Source organism: Diceros bicornis, chromosome 34 (genome assembly GCF_020826845.1).
Source record: "Diceros bicornis minor isolate mBicDic1 chromosome 34, mDicBic1.mat.cur, whole genome shotgun sequence".
In the NCBI taxonomy this organism is placed as follows: domain Eukaryota; kingdom Metazoa; phylum Chordata; class Mammalia; order Perissodactyla; family Rhinocerotidae; genus Diceros; species Diceros bicornis.
In genome coordinates, this window is record NC_080773.1 from 31866159 (window position 1) to 31879209 (window position 13051).

Consider the following 13051-nt stretch of genomic DNA (forward strand, 5'->3'; position numbering starts at 1 on the left):
AGCAGGCAGTTCAACCAACATGTGCTGCAGATTTTCCTCCAGAACCTCCTAGGCACATTATATTTGTTGCAAGGCTCTGCCACTCTGAATGGTGCATTATCTGCTCTCGGGTTGACCTTCTGGCTGCACCCTGGGTCCTTCTCTGGTTGTGTCGAGCCTGTATCAGCAGCACCCCGAGGGCCACCAGGATCAAGCCAGCCATGCCTATTCGGATGAGATTCTCCACTGTGTAGTCTGGGGATGTGAGGACAGGAATTGTGGTCAAAGAGTTCACAGAGGTCAGGGAAGAAGCAAATCACCCCAGGATTCCTGGGTGTCCACCCAAGGCACCCGCCTCTCCTGGACAGGACATGACCCTCTGCACCAGCCCCACAACTGAGAACTTCTCCTGCTCTGCACTCTTGGGGTCTGACTTCACTTATGATGAGCTGATGGTCTCAGCTGATTCTGAGAGTCATACAATGAGAGGGTGAGTGAGGAGTGGGGGAGACATGAGCCTTTCTCTGGGGTTCTGTGCTCTCATATGCCCCCAGTTCTCATATCATGACTTGTCCACAGTCCCTTAATGAGCAGTTTCTCTACTCTCACCAGGTTCCCTCTCGTTTCCTTATTGGATTCGCTCAGCCTCTCTGTGTTCTTTGCTCTCAGAACCTGAGTCACTTTGGAACAGTGTAGCTGTGCCCCAGGAGCTAAGGATTAGGTCTCTCAACACAGAAGTAATTGAGTGCTGTGTGTTCTGTGTTCAGTTGTACATGCGAGAATCCATAATCTTATCCCCTAAAGCTGAGAGTTCCCCTTATTACTCAGCTAAGGACTCAGGGTCCACGGGTGAGGGGGTGGAGTCATGATCTCCTAATGCCCCTCTGTGGAGCTTCCCCCTGTGCCCTCATTTGTTCCTGTCTCAGATTTCCTGAGGACAGAGCCCTGAGCTGACTGACTCAGAAAGGACAGGGTCAGGGCCCCTCACCTGAGACCATGAGCTCCAGGAGGTCACTGGGGTGTGACAACAGGTAGGGGCTGGTATTGAGTGAGCTGTAGCACCTGTAGGTACCCCCTTGGGCTGAGGTGACAGGTCTCATGGAGAATTGGGCCTGGTAATGCTGAGATTGGTACTTTGATCTAAGATGCCGGGGGTGGGGGGGGGACGCGGATCAGCTGCCCCTTCCTTGGACAGAAGGAAAGTGTCCCTCAGGCTCTATTACTGACACAGCAGGGTCACATTCTCTCCTAAGGCCACCGTGGGGCCCGGCTGCACCGAGAGGGAGGGTGTGTCAGGGAGGTGTCCTAGAGAGAGGAAGGGTGGGTGAGGGGCTGCCCACCCCCCTTGTTGTGAACTGAGAGTCCCTAGGCCTCTCTCTGAGGACCCTCATGTCTGTCTTGTTTTCTCTGATTCTCTATCCCCCATCCCCTGTCTCTCTGTCTGTCTCCCTCGCTCGGGACCCCACATCCCTCTTCCTGGCATCACCACCTGGGGATCCCCAAGCAGGGCCTGTGCAGAGTGTGGGTCCATGACTGACCCACTGGCTCCTCACCTGCCACCATGATGTCCAGGGTTCACTGGGGGCCGACCACTCAGAGGACAGATTGTGTCCACTGTAGCATCTGTACCAGCCCCTGTGGGAGGGTCTCAAAGGATCCAGGGGTAAGTCAGCCTGAGAGAGCCCAGCCTGGGGCTGCTGGGCAAGGTGCTGTGGGAGGTCATGTTCCCCCTCCTTGGACAGAGTATTTCTGTCATAGTCACCGACAGAGAGACACTAGAGGGTCAGACTCTGTTCAGAGGCCATGACAGGGCCCTGCTGGGTCAGGAGGGAGGGCTTCCCAGACACATCTGGGAGAAAGACCACCAGTGGATTTCAGGGGCTGAGTCTTCCCACAAACCCCCTTCTCCATCCTGGACCCCAGGTCGCACTGTCTCTCTCTGTCTGTGTCTCTGGCCCAGGAGCCCCATGCTCCCCTCACTCCATGCTCTCATCTGGGACTACCCTGGGAGTAAAGACCAAAATAACTTGCTGGTGCCTCAAAACATGGATGCGGCCAGGATGAGACTTCCTCACCTGAGACCAGGAGCTCCAGGGAGTCACTAGGGTGTGACCACTCCTGGGATTTGTTTCTGTAACAGCCATAGCATCTGAATGTCCACCTGTGGCTGGGAGTCACGGGTCCCACTGGGAACAAAGCGGGGAGCTGCCCATTGAGGTCTTGCTGTGAGTACCGGGTCCAGGAGGACTTCTGTTCTCCTTCCTTAGTCAGAATGAACCTGTCAAATCCCAGCCATGAGTCACACTGGATGGTCACGTTCCCTCCTGATGTCACCACAGGGCTTGGGAGGGCTGAGAGGGTGGGTTTGCTGTAGATTCCTAGGAGAGGAGGAGACAGCATGTTAAATAAGGTTCACACCTCCCTCATATTCCCCAGGGCTGGGCTGTGAGAGGGGACACACCCCCGAGAGCAGACCCACTTCCTGGGGGCAGAGCCTGAGGCCGGGACCCATGAGTGTCCCCTCACCTGTCACCACCAGCTCCAGGGGGTCACTGTGCTCTGACCAGCCAGTGGGGCTGTAATAGTAACAGTGATATCTCCCTGCATCTTTCTCTGCCATATGTGGGATGGAGAAGTTGGCCTTGCTCCCGAGCTTCAGTAAGTTCCCTACACCCCAGGACCCTAAGCTTCGGTCTTTTTCCAGATGGTACTCCAGGGCCTCCAGGGGCCCTTGACACCAGATGGTCACGGGCCTCCCCCTGGGGATCACAGAGCCTGGCTCAGCCCAGATGGTGGGTTTGGGGAGGGTCCCTGGAAGGAAATCAGACACTGGGTCACAAAACACTCCCCATCCCCAGTTCCCCAGCTCTCAGGCCCAGGACCCTCCCAGATGGTCCCCATCCCTCAATCCAAAACTGCTATTCTCTATCGCCAGCTGCCAGAGTGGGTCCCCTTGTCCCCAGTGAGGTCAGGAGACCTGGAAACCTGGGGACAGACTCACCTGCCTGCACTGGGGTCTTCGGGCCCACACTCAGCCCTGGAAGAAAGTTCCCTGTGAGAGATTTGCCTCTGAAGCCTGATTAGAACCCTCCTCCCCATGAGACTCCTGATTCCTGGTGTCTCCTGACAGACCAAGGTCTGGCCCTGGGGCAGGGTCCCTTCCAGAACAGGGCTTCCCTTTCCCCTCCCCAGATCTCACTAAGGCAGAGTAGGGCCATGAGGTTGGGAGTCATGGCCTCTTCTCCCTCTGGCCCTGGCTGTGCGAGTGGAGTAGACAAAGGTGCTGGGCAGGATAGGCCGACATGCAGGGTGTACACACTTAGATACTGGTCCTCCTCATCACGAGGTTGTCTCGTCAGCAGACGCACAGAAAGGGGAACTTCCTCTTCTCAAGGTCCTGGCTCTTGTTTCCAGAACTAAGCAGCAAATATACACAGAGACACCACTTCCAAGGGAGGGTGACCCAGGGCATGTTCTTCGCCCTCAGAGCCTCCCCCATGGGGTCTCCTCCATCCTCAGCCCATCCATCAGCATATCCCTGTGGGGTCCTCACCATGGACTATGGTCATCCAGGCCCTGGAGACGCTTCAGGGAAGACGCAGGCTCCTGCTGCACTGCAGAGCTCAGATCAGCAGAGACATTCGCTCAACATCTAACTGTACAGTTCAGGTCGAGGTCATTGTGACAATAAGCACAAAGGAGAAATACAGGGAAATAAGGGAAGGAGACACCCCTTTTCTCCTGGCCCCGGAGTGTGGGTTTTCTTTCTATCATATCCCCCCACATGGACTTCTCCTTTTTCTTGCAACAGCGTCCACTCCCACCTCTCTGGGAACAACCTTCTAAGTCGTCCCTGCCTCCTCAGTGCCCTTGTTCCTCGGGAAGAGATCTCCTCCTCATGCTGGGGTCATGTCTTAGGTATAGGGGACAATCAATGGGTTAGTGCTCTGATTTGGGGGACAGAGGTGGTTCTTATGTAAATATTCCTCCATCATCTGCTGCCCACGTGACCTTGAGCATTAACATCCAATCTCTGAGCCTCGGTTTCCTCATCTGCAGCATGCTGCCAGGAACCCCACTCCTCAGAGTGGTTGTGGGATCAGTGGTCCCAGGACGTGGGAGGGATCAACCATTGTTAATTTCCAGACCTGATAAAAATGTGTGGGGTTTGAGACATGAGAGAATCAAAGTGTCAGACTCGATAGTCAGGGTGGATGATTGATGTGCCCGCTCAGGAGCCCCCATCTGCTCCTAACACTGAGAAGTGCTGTTTATGATATTTCTGAAATCTGTAGCCAGAGTTGACTGCGGAAAAAGAGAAACAAAAGTTTTCAAAATTGAGACGGAACCTTAAAAGATAACAGAGGACAAGACAGAGTGGCCACAGGTGCCTGGGACCATCAAGTGTTCATTTAGAGTGGAGGTTTCTACTTCTGTGTGGACAGGAGACGGACTCCCATGTCTTCACATGCAGGGAGGGGAGCAGAGCTTAAGCTGAAACTTGCAAGCTGTGTGCTCCTCCCCCACATTTTAGATGTGCACTGGGATATCTCTGTGCACTGACCCAGGACTATGGTCAGCTCTGAGCTATGTCCAGTATTTGTGTAGCGTTACCCGGGCATCTGACCATGTGTGAATGTGGGGCCCATGATGGAGCCGTCCCTGGTGGGCACATCCCTAGACAGATGCTAAGTTTGGGAGAGAGGATGCCATGGGGCAGCTGCAACAATCCACCCCTTTCAGCCCTGAAGGTTAGGAAAGCCCTGGGAGAAACTTTCTATGGAAAATCAGGTGTGTGGGAGGTGAGCATCCATCAGGAATGGACATCAAAGAGAAACTCTAATAGTGATAAATAGTGCTATGAAAGACAGTCTACAGTACAGGTAATGGGGGCTGTCATATCCAAAGGAATAGAATACTGGAGTATATGAAACTCATTTTAATGGAAGTGTCTTTAAATACCTGAAAAAATAAAGGAGGAAATTGAATTCCTGAAAACCAACATAGGTTGTATTGTAGAAGAATATAGACCTTTAGAAATGAAACAGGAAAATACTTAGAGATAAAACATAAAACTTTCATTTAACACACTCAAAATATTCTTTTCATCAAGAAGATGGTACAGCTGAAGATCCAGTCATGAAGCTAGAATGTAATAGTGAGGGAATTTGCAGTTGCAGCACAGAGAGATTGGAATGAGTAAATTAAGATGCATGGGGAACAGAAAGAGAAGGACCATCTATGCTGTGAGTTTCAGGAGGAAAGCAGTGAGAACGATGTCTGCAGCAGTCCTGGAGGGAAATGGTGGGCATTTCACAGAGATGTAGAAGGAACGTGTAAGTGCTGGGTGCATGGATATATCAGTGAGATCTGAGTCTTGATATTTCACGGCAAAGTGAAGGAAATTGTTGGAGAAAAGACATTTCAAACAATGGCAAAAGATATGGGAAAAGTAAATTCAAGGAATTAATTGTGAGTGAAGAATTCTATACTCACTCAAATTACTATTAAGGGGCAAAGGTGAAAGGGTCAGCAGGGGAGAAATATGTAAGTACAAGGAGACCTGGGGCACATCTGATGCGTTTGGACTCATGTCTCACATGTTAAACCCACCACGTCAGGCTTCATCTTCATGAGGGATGAGGAGGGTGTTTGGGGCAGATCTTTGACCATCAGATGTATTTTCCCCTCTTGCAGTTGGATCTTATCCTTTACTTAAGATAATGTTTTCAAGTATCTTAATTAAAGTAAGAGTGAAGATAAGGCATTTCAACATACACAAAATTTTAGACATTTTAGTGTTTACATGCTCACTAAAGCAAAACTAATGTATGTAATTAAACCAAAAGGACTATTTACACAAAATAGAGAAACTGAGATGCAAAAGTGAGAAAAAGATGGCAAAACAAATAAACATTTGGGAAACTATGTTTTTATATACAGGCACATATACGTTTATATTTAAGGAAGCTGAAAGAAAATATTTGGGGTGTGTGTGTGTGTGAGAGAGAGCGATTTGCAAGAAAATAAGTACTAACAGTTCGGCTAATGTGAAATGTCCTTTTCATTCCTGAAGGAGAGGACAAATAAAAAAATTGTCCAAAATTATAAACGTAAATACCAATATGAACAATGGGAATAACTACCTAAAGTTAGAAATACAATATATAATCTCCAAACTGGTTGATGTAATTATACACAAAAAAATCTTGGTGACATCAGCAACATGGGGTGTGAGCTGTTCCCTTTGTCTCTCCCCCTTTTGAACTACAACTAAGTGGACATTCATTGACCAGAGAGGAAGCCCACACAGCACCACAGCCCGCCTGAGAGACACACACAGCTGTTGTCTGAGGGTGGATGGACTGACCCTCCGGGACAGTAGGGAGATGGGTGAGCACTCCCTACCCTTCCCCACAGCCCTGTGCGCACGCAGGATCGCTGTCCATCCTGCTGCCGGCAACCCGAAAGTGGGAACGTGCCCCGGGGCGACTGTAGGAAGAGGCAGTGGCAGCCCTTCGCCCACTGGCGACCACTTTCCCGGCGGCGGGGGTGGGGAGCCACCATGCCCCTGCGCCCAGCCCTGACCAGTCCATACGGGAAGCCCCGCCCACCAAGCACCGCGGCGGGACTGCAGGCAGAGTCTGCAGCACAACTAAGTGCACTGAGGCAAATACACGCCAGTCCCCCGCGAGCACCCATAGCACAGCTGAGCCTTGAAAGAGGAAGTGGGCCCTGGGGCGACTGTTGGAAGAGGTGGCGGCCGCCCTTAACCCACTCCTGATTGCTTTCCTGGCAGGTTGGGGAGCCCATCATGCCCCTGTGGCCAAAAGGAGTGGCCCTGGCTGGGTTCCCATGAGAAGCCCCGAGTACGTGAACGCTCCACAGGCTGGTGCAAGCTCCCGCAGTTCCCACACGACTTCCAGCAGACAGGGTGGGGCCAGAAACTCTGCTCCTGCTCCCCCAGCGGTAGCAGATGGAATCTGTGAGCTAACACTGCCACAAATGCCCCAGCAAAAGATTAGTCCATCACACACCATGAGAAACCATAGCAACAGTTCAGACCAGAAGGAACAGGACAATTCTCCAGAGACCAACCCTGAAGGCCCAGAAATTTACAGTCTAAATGACAGAGAATTCAAAATGGCTGTCATAAAGAAACTCAATGAGATACAAGAGAACACAAAAAACAGTTCAGTGAGCTCAGGAATAAAATGAACCTCTTCACCAAAGAGATTGAAACTATAAAAAAAATCAAGCAGAAAAGATGTATATGAAAAATATAATCAATGAAATAAAAAATAATCTAGAATCCTTAAAGAATAGAGTTGAAGTTATGGAGGAAAGAATTAATGATTTAGAGGATAAAAATATAGAAATGCTACAGGTGGAGGAGGAGACATAAGATTTTAAAAAAATGAAGGAATTCTTCGAGAAATATCTGACTCAATTAGGAAAAGCAACATAAGGATTATAGGTATTCCAGAGGAAGAGAGAGAAAGGAGCAGAGAGCTTGTTCAAAGAAATAATAGCTGAGAACTTCCCAAACCTGGGGAGGGAACCAGTTTTACAAATACATGAAGCTAATAGAACGCCTAATTATGTCAATGCTAAAAGATCTTCCCCAAGGCATACAATAGTAAAACTGGCAAAAGTCAATGACAAAGAAAAAATGTTAAGGACAGGTAGACAAAAGAAAATAACATACAAAGGAACCCCTATCAGGCTTTCAGCAGATTTCTTGGCAGAAATTCTACAGGCCAGGAGAGAGTGGAATGATATATTCAAAACGCTGAAAGACAAAAACTTTCAGCCAAGAATATTCTATCCAGTGAAATTTTCCCTCACATGTGATAGAGAAACAAAAGCTTTCCAAGACAAACAAAAGCTGAGGGAGTTCATTGCCACTAGACCTCCCCTACCAGAAATGATTAAAGACACACTCATACCACAAACAAAAAGACAAAGGCCTACAAAACTTTGATCAAGGAGATGATTAGACAGACAAAATCAGACAACTGCAGCTCTGTATCAGAACAGATAAACAAATACTCAGTTATAGCCTAAAGATAAAGGGAAGAAAAGCATCAAAAGTAACTATAAACACTTCAACTTAGTCAGAAACTCACAGCATTAAAGGCAGAATAATTTGTAACAACAGTCACTCAGAAAGGGAAGAGGAAAAGGATGGAACCTGCTTAGGTTATTGGAGATAAAAGGCTATGGGAAAATGGACTATTTCATCTATGAGATCTTTTATACAAATCTCACGGTAACCACTAAACAAAAAATCAGAGCAGAGCCACAATTCACAAAAAAAGAGAAAACTGAGAAAACGTCCTCAGAAAACCACCAAAATTAAATGGCAGTCAGAAATACAAAGGAAGAGAAACAATGGAAACATAGATCAACCAGAAAACAAGAGATAAAATGGCAGTATTAAGCCCTTATATATCAATAATCACTCAATGTAAATGGATTGAATTCTCCAATCAAAAGACACAGAGTAGTTGGATAGATTAAAAAACAAGATGCAACAATAGGCTGCCTCCAGGAAACACATCTCAGCTCTAAGGGCAATCATAGTCTCAGAGTGAAGGGATGGAAGACGATACTCCAAGCTAGTGGCAAACAAAAGAAAGCAGGTGTTGCCATACTTATATCAGACAAAGCAGACTTCAAGGTAAAAAAGACAATGAGAGACAAAGAGGGGCAGCATATAATGATAAAAGGGACATTCCACCAAGAGGACACAACACTTATTAATACATATGCACCTACAATAGGGGCACCAAAGTAAATAAAGCATCTATTAAGAGACCTAAAAGGAGAAATTAACAACAACATAATAATATTAGGGGATCTCACCAACCCACTTACATCTATGGGCAGATCATCCAGACAAAAAGTGAACAAGGAAATAGTAGATTCAAAACAATCACTTAATCAGATGGAACTATAAAACACCCAGAAGAAAATATAGGCAGCACACTATTTGAAATTGATCTTAGCAGCCACTTTTCAAACACCATTTCTGACTGAGCAAGGGATACAAAAGAAAAAGTTAACAAACGAGACTACTTCAGACTAAAAACCTTTTGCTAAGCAAAGAAAACCATGAAAAAATGAAAATACCACTCACCAAGTGGGAGAAAATATTTGAAAATTACTTATCCAACAAAGAGTTGATATTCAAAATATATAAAGAACTCATACAATTCAACAACAAAAAAACAAACAAGCCAATCAAAAAGTGAGCAGAGGATATGAACAGGCATTTTTCCAAAGAAGATATACAGATGGCTAACAGGCACACGAAAAGGTGTTCAACATCACTAATTATTAGGGAAATGCAAATCAAAACAACAATGAGATATCACCTTACAGTGGTCAGAATGGCTATAATTACCAGGACAAAATCAACAAATGTTGGAGAGGACGTGGAGAAAAGGGAACAAGCATGCACTGCTGGTGGGAATGCAAACTTGTGAAGCCACTATGGAAAACCGTATGGAGATTTCTCAAAAAATTAAAAACAGAAATACCATACAATCCAGCTATCCCACTACTGAGCATTTATCCAAAGAACTTGAAATTAACAATCCAAAGAGATTTATGCACCTCTATGTTCATTGCAGCATTACTCACAATAGCCAAGACGTGGAAGCAACTGAAGCCCCATCAACTGATGATTGGATAAAGAAGATGTGGTATATTTATATACAATGGAATACTACTCAGCCATAAAAAAGACAAAATCATCCCATTCGCAATAACATGGATGGACCTAGAGGGTATGATGTTAAGTGAAATAAGCCATACAGAGAAAGACAAAAACCACATGATTTCACTCATATGTGGAATATAAGAAATACATTGATAAAGAGAACAGATCAGGGGTTACCAGAGGGGAAGGGGGATGGGGTAGGTGAAAGGGGTAAAGGGATGTATATGTGCAGTGATGGACAATAATTAGACTACTTAGGGTGACCATGATGAAGTCTACTCAGAAATTGATAAACGATAATGTACACCCAAAGATACACAACGTTATAAACTATTATGATCTCAATAAAGTTACTGGGAAAGAAAAAAAGCTCAAAGAGCTCAGAATGCATGGAAGTAATTACAATTAAAATAGAGTGACAGACTACAAAAAGAAATAAAATTAATCTTGATCAAACCCAAAGTGGTCTGGAAATTGAAAATGAAAGTGAATGCAGGATATCTTAACCCATAATGAACCCACACTTAAATAAAATGGTGCTAATAATTTGAAATTATTTATTTCTTACAAACCGTTGAAAGATTAATTGGCTGACTCAAGGATTGGATCAAATCATTCCTCCCAGAAAAAAACCAGGTATATATGTAACAATAGAATCTCATCTAAAACAAAACCTTTTGAGTATTTTAAATCAGTAAAAGAAGTGCTATTATTTTAATAAAATTAGGTGATAGCTATATAAATATTCAACAAAATTAAAATTAAGACAAAAATATTTCTATAAGGAAAAACTATTTCATCTTTTTAAAACAATATATTCACTTCGAAGGTATAGCACACATAAACAACATTATTCTAAAAACTGTCCATGAAATACACAAAGCCTAAGTACATACATAATTGGAGATTCAAATAAACATTTATAAAATAGATTAATTGGATGAAAATAATGTTTTATAAGAGTAAATGACATACTTAAATGTTGATGATATTACTAACATCTTCATGAGGTTTATGTGAGGACCAACTTATTTATTACCTTGAAAACTTCGCAAAACTGCACGTTGCCTTATTATGTGAAAGATATCAAGAACTGTAATAGAGGTATTTCTATAGGGATACTATGAGACTCAGTAGAACTGTGACCCAGGTCTAGTCCTTACAGCATCACATGGGGATGGAGTATAGATGGGCTCTGAGTGGGGACACAGGTCCGTGTCCATCCTGAGGACAGAAGCAGAGAGTAGGGGAGTGGGGTATGGAGGCCCCTGACCTCTCATCACCATCTTCAGGGGCACTTTATGTTGGGGGCATTTGCAAAGCCTGCAGTCATGGTGCACATGCAGTGATTGGGGACTGCTGTGTTGTTCTGGAATCTCAATGTGCCTGGTTATCCTGGAGCTCAGAGCATCCCTCTTCTCCAGGCATCGATGGCCACATGCTCATTGCTTTGGAAAGGAAGCTGGAAAGTCTGAGTTCTTGGTGCATGGAGATCCATGGAAGAAATGCCTCTCTTCAAGGGTCTCCACTTTTTTCTCTTGTCCTGAGGGAAGGGGTATAAGGGAAGGAACTACTATTCGTGTGTCATCATTATTTCAGGGCCTGTCATTAGAGCTTTTCTTCTATTGGAACCTCTCCACGACCCAAGTATCATCTCTACTTTCAAGACGACACTAAGGCTTAGGGTCACTGTGTTTGTTCTTCAAGGTCAATCCTCCAGTAAGTTTCCATGTGGGAATGGAATAAAGATCACCCTGACCCCAGAGCCTGGCACTCCCTACACACAACTGCCTGCCTGGAAATAGCAGAGACTGGGGTTGAGACGTAGACCAGGACCGTGAAGCTGGGAGTGAGGGTCCTGCCAGCTACTCAGGACAATGCTTGGGTAGGCCTGAGTTGGGATGCTGTGAGCTGGAATGGACAGATTCTTGGAGACAAACCTAAAGGAGTTTAGAAGGTTCTCTTAATCCAGTGTGTTTTAGGCAAATTGCTTCATGAGCCTGAGATCATCTTTACAAAGGAGGAGATGAGCCACACCTAGTAGTTATGCGGTAAAGACTCAGTGATGGGGTGCGTGTAGCACCGATCCCGGGTTCTGGCACCCAGGATGTTCTCAGAAAATGCTGGTCTGTTCCACAGTGTGCAGTAACCAAGTCACCCATTGCTCTATGCAGAGCCTTCTCCATGGGTGGTGAGCTGTGTGATCAGACAGGGCCCCAAGCTGGGTTAATGTCCTGCTGTCACTATGTTGACATTTGAACATGGGGCCCTGCATTTCTTTTTGCACCGTGCCCCACAAATTATGTAGCCAATCCCACCTCTATGATTAGGCTGTTGTATTCGATTGTCTCATTTTAATTTGTTACCTCATTGTTATGTCTCAGCTGTATGGAGAGGAAAACAGGGAGTCCTTGGGCTAGAAAACTGTGAGGGGGACCAAACTGACAGAAATGAAAGGAGAAGGTAACGAGGGAGGATGCTGGCTTGATTTACTGAAGATTGCATTGTGTGTGTGTGTCTGTGTGTGTGTGTGTGTGTGTGTGAGAAAAAATAAAACTTTTTCTTCCTGTCTTTCCATTTACAATGAATCCATTCTCTCATCCATTCTTTCAATCTTCATATAAAAACGTTGACTATATTTCACACAATGTACCAAGCATGAAAACTAAAATACGTGTGTAACTCACATGGATCTTGTTCTTTAATCCCTACTAGTCTTGGGACGTGGTGGACATCAAATAATTAAACTATACGGAATTATACACTATGACACGTGTTATGTGGAATAAATCCTCGGAGATTGGAGATTAGATAACAATAGAAAATATAACTAGTCTGGGCATCATGGATGATCAATTACGAGGACGAGATGTTTGATTCCTGGGACATGATGTGTTCAGAAATTCACATGAACCCATTTCAAATTCTTATTTGCATGCTCTGTGATATTGGGGAAGTGTTTGCCTGGTGACCCAGTTTCTCACCAAGAAACAGAGGAAGAGGCTTACTGTCTGATTGGATTCAGGAGAGGCTGACAGGCAGGTGACGATCATGTTTTGATGGAAACACAATGCCAAAATGTGACATATTTGATACAACAGATTAAGAGCAACGTAGTTTGTCTGAATGAAGAGCCACTTTATTCAGTGCCTAGTGCAAACTATGACTTTCTCCACCCTACTTCCATCCCACCTCAATAAATTGTACATAAAACAAACATAGGTTATAAACAGAAATGTGTTATTTATCAATAACGACAAGTGGGATTATGAGTCAACAGATGAAAGTCAAGAAGAACTTTGTCAGTGTTGCAGAGAACCCTGTGAATTCCATCTTTTACAGAAC

General features: G+C 45.4%; 1 pseudogene; it reads right to left on the reverse strand.

The window, feature by feature from the left end:
- Positions 1-10: 10 nt before the first annotated feature.
- On the reverse strand, positions 11-3285 carry LOC131397705 (leukocyte immunoglobulin-like receptor subfamily A member 6; annotated as a pseudogene).
- Positions 3286-13051: the final 9766 nt, after the last annotated feature.